Genomic DNA, 14,808 nt, shown 5'->3' on the forward strand with positions numbered 1-14,808 from the left:
CTCACGTGGCTTGTTTTCCGCTTTTACTATGAAATGTAGCCCTGCCTTTGCATAAAACTTGATGAGGCTGTTGGTTACATCTGTCTAGTGTTGTTTGCAGCCGACATGATTCAGTCAAATTCTTGCTAGCTCAGAAATCAGGTCCATTATGCTATTTGCTTTTTTAGTTTGCTGAAGCTGAAGCAGTATATGAATGAGTCTTCCATCTTTACAATAAAAGTCTGAAGTTGATCAAATGGCTAAAGCAGTCCTCCTCTGTATACTTCTTTGATTAAACAAGCATTCACAGGCAAGTCAGAATCACCCGCCGTGGTTGCTTAGTGGCTATGTTGTTGGGCTGCTAAGCACGAGGTCGCAGGATTGAATCCCGGCCACGGCGACTGCATTTCGAGGGGGGCGAAATGCAAAACACCCATGTACTTAGATTTAGGTGCACGTTAAGGAACCCCAGCTTTTGAACCTGGGGTTCTTTAACATGCAGCTAAATTAATGGTTCACCTAAATTTAACGTGCACCTAACATGGTCAAAATTTCCAGAATCACCCACTAAGGCATGCCTCATAATCAGATCATGGTTTTTGCATGTAAAACGCCACAAAGTCATTTTTTTTTAATTTCAGAATCAGGTGGATGAATGAGTGCTTTTGCACATATCATCACATTTGGTTTTCCCGGTCATCCTTCTTGCAACATATCCTGTGACGTAATAAATTACTCGGGAGTCACTTCTTGCTGAAACCATCGCGCCGTGATCCATTGGGATGCTGGATAATGCAAGTATTTCATGGACTTCATTGAGACATCCAACGTCCATGAGCTCATCAAGCTTCTTCTGGACCTCTCTTTGGTCCTTGCAGCACCATCTACGAAGTATAGAAACTGTGTAGGCGTCAGATGATCATTGCTTCCAGACATTTGCCTCAAGATTCTGAACACGTTCTCCAGAGGATCCTGACTTAGTTATGAAGTTAGCAAGTACTGATAGCGAAATTTTGCTGTTACATAAATTTGAAAATAGAAACACTGCTTGCCAGAGTAACGTGAAGCCCTTCTGCAGTACCGTGGCTGAGGAAACCTAGCTTTCTAACTTCTTTTTCTTTCTTCATTTCCTTAAAGACCCCATACGGGGGTATTACATAAGGGGTGGGATTACAACAATAGTTAAAACAATATTAGTTAAGGTGAGAGAATTGATGACACTTCTTCCGTGAATGCAGATGAACTGGTGATGGCAGCAACGTAAGGAAGGCCGTTCCAGTCTACAACTACACGAAGGAAAAACAGGGATGAAAAAGTGACAGTGTGCTATTTGGGGCGAGCGACACTTAATGACCAGTACAACGTGATGTTCGTGCCAGCGGTGAGATGTATGGTGCGATGGCGAGTGGACTGTAAAAAAAATTTGTGAAATAATGATAAGCTGGCGATGTGTTGGCAGTACGAAAGAGCTCGTAAACTGGAGTCTGCTTTTAAGGATGATGCACTGATGTCGTAAGAATATGCTGAGTGAATGAACCTAGCAGCGCGATTCTGTACGGCTTCAAGGGCGTTAATAAGGTAAATTTCATGCGGGCACTGAATAGCAGAAGCGAAAGGTTAGGTCTAATGAACGATTTGTGTGGTAGTAGCTTTAAGTGGGGAGGAGCTTTTCGTAAGTGGCGTTTAAAAAAACAGCTTTTTGTTAGCAGATGCTATAACGTTATTCACATGTGAACACCAGTCAAGGTCGTGAGAAATAGTGATGCTTAAGTATTGCAAAGATTTAACTGGTTGAATAGGCTTGTTTTCGATTACATAAGAGAATACGAGAAGATTTCGACGGCGGGTTATTCACATTACTTAGAATTTAGAAGGACTAAGTAGAATTAGCTAGTCATCACACCAATTTTGAATATTGTTTAGGTCATTCTGAAGCAATACTTGATCAATGATGTTAGTTATGGTGCTGTAGACAACACAACCATCAGCAAATATGCGGATGTGACTAGAGACATTAAGTGGTAGATCATTAATATATATTAAGAACAGGAGGGGTCCTAGCACAGAGCACTGTGGAACGCCTGATGTTACAGGAAGCGGGTCAGAAGCACTATTATTGATTTGCACAAACTGTGAGCAATTAGTAAGAAATCCTTTTGTCCATCTTAGAACGTAAGGGCGAATATTCAACTGTGAAAGTTTTAGAAGCAGGCGTTGATGAGCTACTTTGTCAAAGGCTTTTGCGAAATCGAGGAAAATTGCGTCAGTCTGTGTATTAGTGTAGAGGTTTGAATGCAGATCATGAAGAAAGAAGGCCAACTGAGTTTCACAAGAAAATCCCATGCAGAAACCGTGCTGTGATGAATGAGAAAAATTGTTCGAGTCGAGAAAGTCCATTAATTGTGAGAAAATGACGTTTCATGATTTTGCAAGAGACGCTTGTTATGAAAATTGGGCGGTAGTTTAGTGGTGAGTTCCTATTACCTGATTTGTAGACCGGAATGACCTTGCCCACTTTCCGTTCGATCGGTAGGTTACCTGTGGTTAATGATTGGGAAAACAGCAAGATTAACATAAGAAGCAGAAATTATTTTAGTGTTTTTTAGGAGCTTTGAAGTAATTTTGTCAGGGCCAGTAGATGACATCTTGAGGTTTTCTATTATGCTGCAGATACCGTTTTATGAAAAAATGATGGCAGGCATTTCTGACATGGCAGGAGCAGAAATGCTTTGAATGGGTGTATCGGATTCCATGGTGAAAACTCAAGAGGATGTTGTGTTAAAAATGTTAGCGCAGTCAGCATCTGATAAAGGATCACCCATTTCGTTTGGGCTACTGAGAGTACGGGGTGTGTGGGGATTAATGATGTGCCAAAATTTTTTCGCGTTATCATGCGGTGAAGGTCGTTATGATAAAACGAGTGTTTATGTCTGTGGATAGCATCCAAGTAGACATGCTCAAACTCGTAGTATCTTTCCCAAGCACCAGGGCTTGATTTCATTCTTGCAGATCGAAAAAGACATTTCTTTTTGTTCTCAAGAGTTTTAAGTGTTTGGTTAAACCATGGCTGATGTCAGTTAGTGTGAACTGTTATACGTAGCTGGAATGTACTTCTCCGCAAGGACGTTAAGATAGTTCACAGTTGTTTTCCACAGAACACAAATGAAAACTTGACTCGAAATTTTCATAAGTGTCGTGTAGTTCTTGATTTATTGCAGCGTAGTTGCCTTTGTCATAGAGGCGGATGACCTTTTTGTGAGAACGGCGTAAGCTGGGAATAAAGGTGAAGGTGGCATGGATTACTTTATGATCACTAATTTTGCGGAGGTAGTTAATGGTTGACAGACTTTCAAGATTAGTGGTTAGTATAAGGCTTAAAATGTTCTCAGGAGCCTGTGTTAAGCGTGTTGGTTTAGTTGCTAATTGCATTAAGTTAAAGTTAAAGCAAACGTCAAGGAAGTCCTTAGCACCTGCTTGGTTTGAATGTAGTTGTGCAGAAGACCAGTCAATGTTTGGATTATGGAAATCTCCGAAGAGCAAGATACATGCATTCGAATACTTTTTCACTAAGTGGACCAGGATATTGTTAAGTTGGAGAGGAAAATCAGCGGGACTGTTAAGGGGCTGATAACATACACCGAGAAGTAACAGCTCTGGATTAATGTTGAATTTTAGCCACAGGATTTCTAGTTCAGATGTTACGTCAATCATGGAGCAGGATAGCTGCTTATTCACAGCAATAAGAACCCCTACCCCTCTAGACCCCGCCTATCTTTGCAGAACACAGCAAAATTAGGAAAGTCGGTGAGGATTTCTGCATCACAAACGTCATCAAAAAGCCATGTTTTGATGAGTACGAGAAGATTACATTCGGTGATGACAGAAGGTTTGATATGGTATTACATTTAGGAAGAAAACTGCGTATGTTAGAAAAAATGACAGATAAAGAAAAGAGTGGTACAGGAACAGGTGTAGAAAATTGAACTGTCTGTCAGTTGTTGCTTGGTAGCTATAATTCCTTGACTTGTTGGGATGATTAATCAAAAAAAGAATTGCTTGGGTCCAATATGCAAGGTTTTATACGAAAGTGAAAAAGGTACAGCTTTGCTTTTCACATATGTGATAAGGTGCTTCTGTGGGGTTTGAGTTTGTTTGAAACGCCAATGCTGAATGCTGTACCCTTCAACTTTTGGCCATTTGCCTCTTTTGTTTTAAAATTACAAAATTTAATGATAATGGGACGGTTTCGGCCGGGAATTTGGCGTCCAAGGCGATGCGCACGCTCGATTTTATCGGGTTTTACACTTAGGTTTAGGTACTCGGAGCAGTGGCGTGTGATTATTTCCTCTGAGCGCGCGATCGATTCGTTGGAAGAAGTGTCAGATATGCCATAAAATATCAAATTACTTCATATAGAGCAGTTTTTGGCATCCTCTAGTCGGCTTTCCAGGGTACAGACACGATGAATAGTTTGAACGGTGTCCATTTGTATGCACTGCAGCTGCTGTCGCACGGGTTCCATAGGTTGACAGCTGGTTTCCACAGTGGCCAGTCTCTTACTCAGGTCCGAAAGGGCACTGGTTGTTTCTTTCAATTGTGTTTTTAAGTCTTTCACCTCGCCCAGCAATTTAGACTGTCCTGCAGACAGCTTTTCTAATTTTGGAAGAATGGCAGCCGCATCAGGACCAGGATTTGTCTCGATATCTCCAGTGAGCAGCGAAAGAGAGTGTACAACCGATATGCAATCACCAATAGTAATTAGCAAACACTGCGGGCTTGGCAGCTGGACCAGAAAGTAATTATTAGATTTTTTTAGCAAATAGACTGTATGGTGGACTAACCTGCACAATGGGAGGAAGCTGGTTAGACGTCTGTTTAGCAGCACAGCCACCAAGTCTACAGAGGGATGTAGAAGGGTGAGGCAGCTTTAAAGCCGGTGTTCCCAGGAGGGTTGCTGTCAATGGTTTCTACCATGATGAAATGAGGATCACAGGCTCAGATAGTGGTGTTGTTTCCCACTCCCAAGCACCAGAAACTGGTAAGACTGATGCACGGAAAGTGCACCCGTCATTGCCACGGGGCGGCAGCCTGAATACGGGCATCGTTGTTGGCGAAGTTGAAGCAAAATCAGCAGACAAATTCGGCATACCTGTTGAAGCACACTGCTGTACGGTGCTGTTGCAGGGTGGCACCGCACATGCGGGCAGGGAGCAAGTCGAAGGGTAGATGACAGGAATGAGCGTCAAGATGACTATTCGGACGAACACCTGCATAATGGGAGGAAGCTGGTTAGACGTCTGTTGAGCAGCACAGCCACCAAGTTGAGGCAAAAGTAGCAGGCAAATCTGGCATACCCGTACCTCCCACACATATAAGTAGGCAATAAAATCCTTCACTTCAGCCAAGACTGGTGAGCTTGGGCGCATGGCATTGCACCTACAGCGGGAAGTCATGGGTGCAATCAGCTTAGCCATTCTTCTGATAAAGCGTATAGTTGCTTTCCTAGAGCCGATGTGCCATGTTACCTCCATCTCTTCCCTATATGCATACAGGCCTCTGATTATCTCATCAATGAAAAGAGTGACAGCATAGTTTACTATCATTTTTTCAAACCCATTTGGTTCGATGACAACTCTTGTTACACGAGGCATTGCTTTGAGCCGTACAATGTCCCTATTGTCACACTTCCATGCCTTCAACCTCCAACCCTTCCTTCAGGCACCTGCAGACCTGCTGAAACAACGCTGTTGTGGCCGTACTTCATGACATGCCGGTATTGAGCTTGAAGTTACCTTGATGCCACTTCTATTCCGGGATGCGCCATCTGTGGTCACAAAAGCGACAAAAAGGCCACACTTCTTAGCAGCTAGTGTTGTATCAACTAGGATCTTCGCAAGAACATCTGCCTTAATGCTTCCATGTGACCAAAAGACTCACAAGATCTGCTGAAAACTGCCTGAAGATGCCTGGTGCAACACTAACAGACCGTGATCACGTTTGCGTGCTTTGGTCTCGAGAAGTGTTTTTACCCAAATCAACGAAGCCTTCAATATATTCACTGCTTGTCACTTTAAGGCTCTCCAAATGCTTCATCTCGTCAATCAAGAGACCTCAGCACCTCTGCAACTGGTCCATAGTTGTGTTTTTTTTCTGCGATGACAGCAAAGACGTTTTCATTGAACCCAAAGTTGCTTTTTATAGTTTCTCACATATTTGTTGAAACAGCTCTTGCAGGGCAGAACCATTATCTCGTGCTTTCAAATATGTTCTTATAACTTTGGACTCTTCATCCTCATTATAATGTAGTTCAGAAGCCACTCATCACTGTACTTCATTCCCTGTGTACCTCTCCTTTACGTTGCTATAAAACATCTTTGTATTTGCTGTCGCTGCTTCTCAGGCAGCTCAGACAGACACTGCTGAAGGATTGGCTGAGAGAGGGCAGAATTAACTTCCTTCATCTTGGCAAGCAATGTTTCCAATTGATTACCTTTTGCCCGTTCCACCTCAACTGCCTTCCCCGCTGAATCAATTTCTTAGAAGTACGCCAACCAGTAGCCACTCTCGCTTATCTTTTCTTATAGGATGCTCGGGTTAAAAAGCAGCCTTCTTAGATACCTGCAGTGGGTACGGGGCCTCTGATCTTGAAAAATCCCTGAGCAGCTTTTGCTGTGCAATTTATATCCATGCGCTCTGTGCTTTGATTGAATGGAGCTCTGGCGTTGCTACTGTGGAATAGCGCTTTGCTCAAACTCGGAGCATGCATTCATCTCATTGAGAAAATGGAGCAGGCTCTCCATAGATTCCGCATCAAACACGTCCACTTTCTTCACAGTGACTCCTTGAACAAACACAGAACAGTGGTAACAAGTATCCTCAGCCGAACACAGCGCGAGTTCCTTAAAGCACAAACTGTCATAGGCTTCCACAACAACAGTAAACACAACAGCCTTCGGGGCATCTGCAAGTAGGCACCTAGACCAGTATTTACTAAGAAGCTTGTTGCCTTTCATTGACCTGCAGCCTTTCCTATGTACACGCGCCTGGAACAGGTGCACCGTCCGTTGTTCATCCAAGGGGCTGTCGTTCTGCATCGAAGGTGGTTCAGTCTCGTTAATTTTTCTTTTCTTGTTGAGCACTTCTCCTCACGACGTTCTGGACTGGCACTTCTGGAGAATATCTTTCGTCAGATAACACAGAGTGTCCAGGAAGTTTGTCGGTATTGCATCCTCGGTAATGTGTTGGCGCTTGCGAGGAATCATCACGACTTCTGCTTTCACGATGTGTGTGTAATCTCTCACAATGAACCGTACCTCGAAGTGCAGCTCATGCAGAACTGAAGTCTGGTCGAGAAGCTTGTCTACACGTGGAATGGCCCACTGCCATGCTTTCAGCCGGTCCTCGTCGTTCGGAATGGCAAAAACAGACTTTTTGATGCCTGCCTTTCTGGCTGAAACGTACCTAGTAGTTGAGCATCTGGGTGCAAAATGGTGTGTCTGGCACTTCACAGGTTTGTCCACCATTATTTACGCCATGAGAACGCTTCAAAATTTTACCGAGGATAACGCAAATACAGCAGCAGATGTGTACCACAGGACACCAATGTCTGCATACGTCCTGCGCTTCTGCCCGAGGAGAGATATAAAAAGCGATGCGTGTGCCATCATTTGTTGGCACAAACAAGTGCTATGCCTTTCGCCATCTGCTACAGACTACGAAGTGCCCACCTGCCCTTCTAGCCACCATACCCACAGTATACAATGGGTACTCTCTGTGGACAAACAATTAGGTTATGAAGAGCAGATCAGTTTTATCCAGTGGATATCCTGCATATGTCGTTACTATTGAATATTCGACACCAGACATTGCCTGGAGCTATAGATTTTTTGGCCTCAGAGAGACAATCGAATGTTGGTATACGATATGTAGTGTGTTTTCTCTTCTTCTCAACTGTCTAGCGTACAGTAAACGTTTCACGCTACGCAAATACCCATGGAGGAAGGGAAAATACAGGAGCGAGCATTACGCCCCCAGCCATGGCAAGTGAACGCTCCATGAAGCCACAGCGGTGGCCCAATTTGTGACCTCTTGCGTCAAGATCACGGAGGAAGAATCGACATTTGCCGAGGTGTCTGGTTCCCAGTAGCTATATGCCAGTAGTTTTTATTCGGTGCAGGCTCGTTCAGCTTCACTGCTGTGGCTCTGCCTGCAGAGCGGGAACACTAAAGCAAACTTTGACGTGCATTCATGTGTTGGGCCACCAGGTTGGCTTCAATCCCATTGCGGTATGCTCCCTCCTATCATTTTCCTTCCCCCATGTCGCTACTCATGCTAGTACAGGTAACCTGTATGTGACAAAGCAAATGTTTTTGGTGGTGATACCGCTTATGCTTTGTCGTTTAAGAGAATACCAGAAACTTAATTCTTCAATTAGCATAAAAAATGTGCCAGCCAGTCTTTACGCGCTAATTTTGTGTTCGTAGTTGCCGCATTGCAGCTCCGCACTGCCAAACTACATCCCTACCATGCGGAAGCGCGCAGCCAAGTAGTCTCGATTTCAACACTGGTGTTGTAGGTTGTGCCAGCCATTTGTCTAGTGGCCATGCATTTTGTTACAGCCATTCGTGTCTTTGCCAAAATTGAACCAGAAGACTGAATCCTAAGTCAAGCGATTGTAATGAATTTCGCATGCTCTATATATTTGATCGTGTGTTGACAGGAGCTCGCCATAACAGCTGGCCATCACAACAGAAGCGACATTACATCCGTGACTGCAGTGAACCGTTGCGACAAAGTCAGAGACGCTCACGGATCCTTGTCGTGTTCAAAGTTATTTGACACATGAAATTGTCTTTATATTGTGGAGATGTTGCCGTGCATGCAGATAGCCCACTTTGTTTGCGTCTCGAGTATATAACTGAGCCGTTTCGCCATTGCAGGAATGCGGTGGCCAGCTATTTGCTACCTATATGGACTACGTGCAGTTGAAAGTCGTTGCCGTGTCTAAAATTGGAATGCACGGGGTACAATACCATGAATAGCTAGAAAGTGTTACAATTGGTATTCAGCAAAGCATCAAGCAAGGCATTGAAATAATGTATGAAAATTTCAAACAATGCAGGACAAATCAGGTTTGTGCACCGGTCATTTGGGCATTTATATAGTTCTGTTCAATTGTTTTATTGCGGCTAGGGCTTGGCTTAAACTATAGGAGATTACACTTTTCTGTTTTGTGTCGAAATATATATTAGTAAGCTGTAAAAAATAATTTGCATGTTTGCCTCAGTATGTTCAACATGCGTGATTGCATGGTTCATGAAGAGTACTTCTTTTTTTAATTGGCAACGTTCAGGATGGATCAATATACCTACGTTTCAGATGTAGATTGACTGAAGTATCACTGAAAAGGAAACAGGTCATTGAAGATGGCCATACGGCACTGTCCGAAGACAACCAGCCTATAGAAGACCCCAGTTTGCTGACCTTTCCATACATGTCACATAACTTCCGCAGTAGCCAAGGCCTACTTTACTGAAGAATTTTTATGTGATGATTGCCCACAGTTGCTTATAAGTGCTGTAGTGTCTAGCTCGCAGCCTGACATCTGGAAGCATGTATGTTGACTGTGGTATGTTGCTTTTGTATCCCAAATAAATTTTAAAGATGCTGTAAAGTCTGTTCCTAGCTGTGCACCAGTATGATGGGTTTTCATTAAAATCAGTGCCTTAATTGTTTGTGTGTTACAGCACTTATATTGCAGTAAAAAAAGACATGCATGTGAATGTTGCAACAGCATTGATGTTATGGCATTGGCCTGAGTGTCAGAAGACCACATCTGGCGCTGGTATATATGCAATGAAATAAAAAAATCGACATTCCTCGGGCATCCCATATTTGCAAAATATGTATGCTATGGATGTCCTGTGGACATTCTGAGAGAGCGAATAGCCTGTTCTATACATCCTTAGGACATCCAACTATCCAGCTTTGACGTCCACGGGTCATTTGCTGGACGGCCCTTTTGGTTGCACTTTAAGCTCCTAGGATGTCTGCAGTACACCCGGCGGATATGGGCACATAACTGCTGGACCTCCGAATGTCGACCAATTGCTGTCCCCTGGATATCTGGTGGACATTCATGGTCCATTGTGGTCTTGCAGATATGCGCTGATTGCATTAACATGGCAGGCTTAGAGATTTGCACACACCTCTTCAAGTACGACCTCCCAGCTTTCCTTTCAGAGTGCAGCCGTTCCTGCATTAAAGGTAAACTGCAACGAAATTTCACTTGGACTAAATTGACTATAAATGCCTAGCGTATACTCTCAAACAATTTTGTTATTAGAAGCTGTTAAACGGCGCCTATGCAGACGGCGCGTGCACCTGGCGGCAAAGCGGTTGCGATGCGGATATGGCGCATACTGAAGAATCGTACGCAACTAGTTGCGCCATGTTGCGCCTAGGCAGCAAGGCGCGTTGCCCGCACGTCATTTGCGAGTTGACGGGCATCTCTATCGGCTTGCGTTGTCCCTGTTGGGCTCGTGATTTGAGCTGTTGCAAGAATGCCGATGCGTTGCGTGGCCGTCGGATGCTCGAATACGTACTCGAGCACGAGCAATGGCTGTACAGTACGCAACGCTGAGTAAAAGAAGGCCATCTTTCGTGCCCCAGCATTCCGAGCGCAAGCGTGCACCGCGGCGCGGCAGGCAAGTGCGACGCGGACCATGGTCAATGCGCACAAAGCATATGAACTGCAGCAGACGAACCTGCACTTCAACAGCGCAGTCGCTGACCCATCACGACTGCTTGGCAAACGGTTTCTCGAGTTGACTATAATTACTATATGCCTCGATGGCGCACGAAAACCAAAGGTAACGTTCAAAGGTAAGTTGTATTCAAGGGCAATATTCTCGAGCGATCAATTCCGATAGTGTATCATCTTGAAGGTGTTTCGCGCGTCTCTACATCGGACGCATCGATGTATACGTGGGAAATCCTTTCTGACACAGCGCCAGGAACGAGCAGGAACCGCATATTGCATTTGTCACGATGGAGAACGCGACGAGGCGACAATGGTGTAGATGGGGCGGCAAGTCATGCTGGAATGCAATGCCGCCAGAACGAAATAGGCGAAACTTGATCACGGCCGCTGCGCGGCCTGTCTGGCCGCGAGTTTATGCAGGCTTAGCACCGAGCCCCCTTTAACCCGGTCGTACCACACCCAGTGCCCTATCAGTAAGCCTCAGCTAATTATCAATTAGCTAATTATGGTGACACGCCAACAAACTAAAGCCCCTCAATTTTCCAAAAGTAGCGCCATTCTTAGATCTTTCCGCCACCCCGCTCACCCAGGCGCTTCCTCCTCCACTCCTCCTGTCACCCCAGCCTCCTCCGCTCCCCCATTGGCCAATCTGTGTCACGTGAAAGCGGGCCCCACGCTTTTGTATATTTTTTTCTTTCTGGCGCAGAGCAGGCGCCGCGCTTTTGTATATCTTTTCTTTCCAGCGCGCTGCGACCCCCAATCTTGGGCCTGCGACCCCCATTCTTGGGCCTCCGCGACGAAGTACGGCAGGCGGTTTGAAGGAGCGCGGTAGTTTTATACAATGTGTTAGGGCCGAGTGCTTAATTGCGATGCCGTGCTGCTGCGCCTACGGTTGCCACAACAGACCCAGTGACGGCAAAAAGCTTTTTGTTTTACCATCCGCCGGGCGCAACGCAAAACGAAGAAAAGTGTGGATTCACAAGATCGGGCGGGCTGACTTCGAGCAAGTGGCAAAGAACGCGCGGCTTTGTGAAGTGACACGGCTCCTACAACCTCTTCTTTTGACGCCCGTGTCAAAACGGGCCCGTGTCCAGTGCATTAGGGGTGCGTTAAAGAACCCCAGCTGCAAAAAAAATTAATCCAGAGCCCCCATTATGGCGTGCCTTATGAGATCGTGGTGTTGGGATGTAAAACCCAAGAATCAACTTTTCTTCTGTCTTGTGTGCCTTGACTGTTCCAGTTAACGCAACACTGCTTCCTTGTGAAAACTTACAACGCAAAAGAATACAGACGCACGTAGTACACAGAGATAAAATTAGCACTTCAACAAAAGTGTTGCTGGTGCCAATGAGGGAGGGGGATAATTATTTTCTGAACCTCTTTCCAGTTGTCCCATCAAGTTCCTTCTTTCTTTTCTATCAAATTCTAACCATTTGCACTGTAATAAATAAATAACGATTTCATATGCTGGTACGTTGTTAAAATTATCTATACCGGCTATGTGTGAAAACGTTGCTCATGACCACCACAACCTGTGCATGAGCTACGTACATCTGTAAAAGGCGCGGAACAGAAACGGCCCTGCTGCCAGGCATTGCTGACCGCAGACAGTCGGAATCTCTCACGCGCCGGCCGAACAAAAGCATCCTGCAGGTACGTAAATTAACCTACGAAACCACGTGCACATACTTTCGCGCTGTCAAAACCTGAAACTCTGGTAATTACTCGCGTGTCTGAGCACACCGCGTGCTTGTGTCGTGTTTCAGCAACACGAACTTTCAACGTGCGCGCGCTTTACGCCTTAAATACGCCTTGAATAATGGTGCTTTTCTCTATTTCTTCCGCAAATCCGACACGACATTCTTAAGGCCAGTTACCGACTGACAAAGCAAGATCCAGATTGAAAAAAACTGCTCCGCAGGACTCGAACGAACTTTTCCGCGGATTTCCTCCCGTAGCGTGTTAGCCGTCGTCTGCTACGGCAGGCCCACCACCGGCGGCGCCACCTTCGAGGCCGCGCCGAGCGGAGGAGGAGGGAAGTGAATGGCGCTACTTTGGGAGATTGAGGGGTTTTACAACAAACCAATACCAATCACAACATAGCGGAAATTACTTGTACTTGCTAAGTGAATTAAAGAAATGATAAATTAAGGGCAATGAAAGTGGATGAAAAAACAACTTGCCGCAGGTGCGGAACGATCCCACGGCGTGCGATGCCCCTATTTGGTCCTTCGATCGTGTCCTATCATGAGACGATTAACAAAAATCGGGCCCCTCGGTTAAACCCCTTTCTTCTCGTTTTTACTACAGATGGCGGTAGTTGTCTGGTCAGTCTTGTCGGTCTAATTTCGGTCTTATCGGTCGGCGAGCCCGGCGCTTTCAGCGTGCCAGGCATGTGCGGAGACGTCGTGTCGGAGACGGTAAGATCGCTAAAATTTTACCCTGCGTTTTAAACGTGACGTGCCGCAGCGCGGCGGTCAGGTGTTGCCACAGCGCTAGCGGACAAGTGTGCGTCTAGCGAGCGCCCGTCTGTTGTCGAAGGCGCAAACGCAACACGATCGCTTCAGTGAACCCGAACAGTAGTAAGCTGCTGATCAGCCAAGCTAGCGCGCGGTGCGCAATGTTCCAGCTACTGCGGCGTGCGATAGGACATATTCTATTTCCTACACGACGTGTAGTTTTCGCCGATTTAGCGTAACCGCCACGCGTGGATCACCGCCTTGGCTACCCCAACCCCAATACGCTCTTCGAGCGGAGGCAGAAGGCATCGAGGCCATGCTGTTGAACGCAGATAGATAAAGCCGGCTGTACTCGGAGAATACTTCGCATAAAAAGAACATCGCGAGCGCGCAACAGCCTTGTCACAGCGCACGAAGCAGCTAAGAAAGTATGCTAACTCTGTGACTAGCAGACATGCAAGACCTGTTCACTGATACACCGTTACGGAATACAAGCAAGGAAAGCAGACAGCACGGACGCTGGTTCACCACACTCTTGCCACAGCAGCCTCGAAAACACGAAAGGTCGTATGCCACCCGTGAAGTTCTACAGATTTCCTGGGAAGTAGTACGAGAAGGACAGACGACAAGTATGGATAACTGCAGCGCGCCGAGTCAAGTAAGTCTCATACTTTCGCATTCGCGCGTTATATCTTGAAAGCGGAATAGTCATATGCCTGTTTTTAGTGCTCGGCCGTTTGTTTAGTCGTGTCGCGTTGTTGAATTGTGGTGGCATCTGCCGTTTGTTAGCGGTAAATTCATACGTGTTGCACCGCTAAGCTCTACGACGCGTGCTCGATTCCCAGCCACGGCGGCCGCATTTCGATAGGGGCAAAATGCAAGAACACCCTTGTTACCCTGTGCTTTGATGTTTGTGCACATTAAAGAACCCCCAGTGGTTAAAATTATTCCTGAGACTCCCCATTACAACGGGCCTCATAAAGATTTCGTGGTTTTGGCATGGTTTTGGCACTTAGAACCACCGAATTTATTTGATTTCACTGTGCCTTCCCTCGCGATCGGCATGGACGAGCTCAACAGAATTATTTCCCTTTTCCAAACACTGCAACTTAAATTAAAAGTTGTGCAGGTAACGAAAGGGGCCGCGCGCTATTGTGTGGTAGCAGACCGTATTTAATGCAAGCCGCCGTCTTCGCCTGCGTCGGGAAGCGGCAGATCGGAAAGCAGCCGCTCGAGACGTGCGCGTTATGTTTGTTGTTTGCCCATGCTTTCTAAGTATCTAAGTGTGCAAGTATCATAACTTGTAGTGGTACCACTCTTGTAGAAAATATATGCACACAATCACAGGAACGTTACCTTTGCAAACATATTATTGGGAGTAATTTAATCCCCATGTAAAGGGGGTTTATTCGGCTCGTAGAGCAGCAGCGACAAACTCAGCTCCAGCAGGTAGGGCGCAGCCAGCGAACAAACTGGGTACGTGCCACGCGATGGCAACGGGGCTTTTCAGCCTGCCGATCTTCTTCGTCACAATCACCCCCGGAATTGAAGAGTAGCCATCCTGGCGACCTAGGAAGAGGTGGGCGGATCGTAATACTGCTTCAGCCG

Source organism: Dermacentor albipictus, chromosome 7 (assembly GCF_038994185.2).
Source record: "Dermacentor albipictus isolate Rhodes 1998 colony chromosome 7, USDA_Dalb.pri_finalv2, whole genome shotgun sequence".
Lineage (NCBI taxonomy): Eukaryota > Metazoa > Arthropoda > Arachnida > Ixodida > Ixodidae > Dermacentor > Dermacentor albipictus.